The sequence below is a fragment of the Myotis myotis genome, unplaced genomic scaffold, assembly GCF_014108235.1.
Source record: "Myotis myotis isolate mMyoMyo1 unplaced genomic scaffold, mMyoMyo1.p scaffold_m19_p_8, whole genome shotgun sequence".
NCBI lineage: Eukaryota > Metazoa > Chordata > Mammalia > Chiroptera > Vespertilionidae > Myotis > Myotis myotis.
The window spans coordinates 62,599,151-62,603,181 of NW_023416390.1; the positions used below are offsets into that span (position 1 = coordinate 62,599,151).

Consider the following 4,031-nt stretch of genomic DNA (forward strand, 5'->3'; position numbering starts at 1 on the left):
GTTTGCTTCAGCTGCCTGGCTGCCGGCTGCCATCTTGGTTGGCAGTTAATTTGCATATCCTGCTGATTAGCCAATGGGAAGCATAGCGGAGGTATGGTTAATTACCATGTTTGTCTATTATTAGGTAGGATTTGAGAGAGAAACATCAATTTGTTGTTCTACTTATTTATGTATTCATTGGTTGATTCTTGTATGTGCCCTGACCAGGAATCGAACCCACAATCTTGGAGTATTGGGAAGATATTCTAACCAACTGAGCTAGTAGATCAGGGCCTTATATTTTTTCTCCTTGACCATATCCTAATGTTGTTATTTGTGTTTGTTTTTTTTTCCTTTAATGAAGTTTACCAAAATTTGTCTACTTTACTGGTCTTCTGCAACAACCAGTTTTATATTTACTTTATTGATTTCTACTATTTTAAGAAACAAGGTAATATTAAATAACCGTTTAAAAACCTTAATATTTTGGAAAAAAATTTGACTAGAAATATATTGGTGATCAAAAAGGAAGTTCACCCAATGTGGATACCCCGGGAGGTCACTCTCCCCGGGCTCTGTCCAGGTGCCGTAGGGGAGCATAGGGCTCTGTCCCGGGATGTACAGTTCCTTTCCACAACGTTGGAGAGAAAGCCGGGCCTAGAGTCTGCGCCTGCATATTCCTACAAGTTCTCAGAGTCCTGTGGACGATGACTGAGGGGACAAACCATGCAGGAAACATCTAGTAAAAAAAAAAAAAAAAAAAAAAAAAAAAAGGAATTTCAAAAATAGGTCCAGAGGTATGGATGCATGGAACAGAATAACAGACCTCAGTGTGTGTGTGGGTGGTGAGTGTTGGGCATGGGGGAGTGAGGGGACAGGAAGAGATAAACCAAAGAACATATATGGACATACACATAACCCTTGGACACAGACAGTAGTATGGGGAAGACAATAGTATGGGGTAGGAGTTGGGTGGAGGGAGGCAAAAAGGGAGAAAATGAGAGACATCTATAATATTGTCAACAATAAAATAAAAATTTTTAAAAAGGAAGTTCATCCCTAGCTGGTTTGGCTCAGTGGATAGAGCGTCGGCCTGTGGACTGAGGGGTCCCAGGTTCGATTCAGTCAAGGGCACATACCTTGGTTGCAGGCACATCCCCAGTGGGGCATGTGCAGGAGGCAGCTGGTCGATGTTTCTCTCTTCATCGATGTTTCTAACTCTCTATCCCTCCCCCTTCCTCTCTGTAAAAAAATCAATAAAATATATTAAAAAAAAAAAAGGAAGTTCAAACAAGTAAGTCCTGATTACTCTCATACTCACAAAATAGAAGTTTTGGGTTGCTTAAAATTTCCTACTCTCTCTTTCAGTAGGAGAGGAACTGTATTCTAGAGTGGTATTCACAGATTTGCAGGTTTTCAAAGGTGTTAGGCTACATTCCATCAGAATGTCAATGGTGTTTTCTCTAAACAAACTGGCTTGGATCAAACCGGAATGATCCCAGGCAAGATAAGATGACCGGTCTTTTAGTTATTGTTGTAGTCCTCTCCATGATGCATAAATTTATTAGGTGATAAGAAGATTATAATGGACCAGGAGAAGCCTCCTGGGGTAAAACAACTTATATAATAAGATTGGTAAGTGATTTTGCACAAAATATTATGCATCCATTTTGAGCCTGCACCTAAAATGCTTAGAAGATGGGCTTCTCAGTCATATTTGAAAATAGCTCTACCAGTTCTATTCTGCTTCTGAGACCCTTTTATCATTACCCCTGCAGGAAAACTTCAATAATGAGGGAGAAAATGAAAATATTTGCATTTTGAATTCAGTTTTGCCTTCATTTTCTGTCTTGCTTGTTTATTCATACTTATTTGCATTTGTGCAAACATTAAAGCCAGAATTGATTAGCAGAATTCTGTGGCCCACACAGCACATGCTAAATCCATGCTGCTGCCTGGAAGTTGGACATCTATCTTTCCAAGCTGGACTAATACCTAATTGTCCCCACATTGTGAGAAGTGCAAAGGCCATCATGACAATGGGGCAGAGAGTTAAGCCAATTCAGTTTATTTAACACCTCATAACACTCTGGAGTTTTTCTTCACTGCCCAGGCTTGTAAAGTTTATTATGAACCTTTAATCCCTCCCTCTACTTTCTTTAGGGTTTCAAAGTGAATGTAAAACAACAACAAACAGTCCATAAAAACATTTCCACTACAGCAGCACATGTGGCTATGTGCAATGACTACAGGTTTGTCAGCACCTTTAAAAATCCACTCCCAATGTGTTTGTCTTTTCAGGCATTTTTATATAGACTGTGGCTTTCTTCTGTGAAAGAGATGTTAACAGCAAGTCCACATTTGCATGGTTTATATTTCTCATTCTGTCCTTGCTTTCAAAATATTTTTATTATAAAGATAAGTCACACAATAAGAAACATCCCAAACATTACTACTTTACCATAAAGATCGTACATTCTCCTGGAAAAATTTAAAACATGACAGAAAAGAATAAACTAAAAGGTAAAATTCCCCTGTTCTTTATCTCTACTTTTGCTTTGAGATACATTTTGATTCCTCCCACCCCCACCCCAACCCCCCCAAAAAAGATTGGGCTATATTTATAAAACTAAAGTAACTAGTCAGCAGTAGCCAGATTAAACAGCAGAACCATAGCCAAAAGACGAAACAAAACAACAAAACCAAACCCAGGAAAATTTCTAGAGTGTCCTTTCCAAAGGCAAAAATGATGGCTTACTTCTTTTATCCCAGCAAAGAATCAGCAATGCACATCATGACTCCAACGGGGGAAAACTCTTTCTTTGAGTGACACCAGACTCTATAATTTCCATGTCAACAGGGACAAAAAGCGTAAACCAGAACACGTGGTCATCCTATGTAGTACACTCACTCTATTCACTGTTAGCATTGATTGTGTACCACCCAGAACTGTTATTTTCTTTCATAGACGCAATCTTGTTTCACATCTTAACTGTTCATTAGCCAGCACCTTGACTTTTACTTTATATTTTAGATCCCTAGGAGCATCTAACAGAATGATTAGTAGGAATTGATATGCATTAATAATAATGGAATGATTAGTAAGAAATGATAGTAAGAATTGGATAAATGTTTTTTTTTCTGGATTAATGAAGACGTTAATGACTTTGAAGATTTTTCTGCCCCCTAACGCTGGACTATTAGAAGTCTCTGACCTGTGATTCTGTGGATTGTTGGATTTTGCAGTCTTTTCTCTAAGACTTTGAAATTGCATTGTGACACATGGAGGAGGCCTCCCTACCTGATTCTGGGAGGTGTGGAGTAGCTACTGATTCTGTGGCCTGGAATATCCAGCAGTCTGTACCACTGGATTAATCTATGGTTTCACTGTATTTTCAAAGCAGCTGGTTCTATTCCTGAGCTTCTAATGTATTTCTCTTGGGACGTAGTTATAGTACCCATTGCTTGTTTGCTTGATATTTAAGAGATATTCAATCCCAGACAAATTAACAATAAGTAGATTTAGAAGGAGGCAGGACAAGTGATGACTGTTAGAGGAAAAACCTCATTAAAAACGTCCTGCTGACAGCTTTCTTTTTCCCTGGAATTTCTTTACTTGCCTTATTAGCTTTGAAGATGATTCTGCACCCACTCTTGCATCCCCTTCAAAGATGGGTAAGGCAGCCTGCTAGGAAGACTGTTGGGGAGACAAATGCTTGAGCGAATAAATTACCATTCAGCGTTGTAAGAACAACAATAGACAGACTTATGCAATTTCTGGAGAGAGTGACAAGCGCTATGAGGGTAGGAGTGGTGAAGAGGGGTGATGTTAGGGCATGTGGATCCTGCTCTGGGTTTTGAGAGATGAATAAATCCATTATGAAGCACGGGCATAAAAGGATCATGAAAGTCTTGTAAGAGTTTAAAAACCCTGTAATTGAAGTGTTGGGTGACAGAAACTGTGGTTAAAATGGGTTTGTGGCTGCTTAAATTCTTGCACAGGACATGTGAAACTATAGGTGATCTCTTTATATACCACATGCTTGTATAAA

General features: G+C 39.0%; 1 non-coding gene across 1 annotated transcript; it reads left to right on the forward strand.

The window, feature by feature from the left end:
- The first annotated feature begins 516 nt into the window (after positions 1 to 516).
- Positions 517 to 720, forward strand: LOC118662310. Its single transcript, XR_004969696.1, has one exon. It is a non-coding gene; the product is annotated as a small nucleolar RNA SNORA73 family (small nucleolar RNA).
- Positions 721 to 4,031: the final 3,311 nt, after the last annotated feature.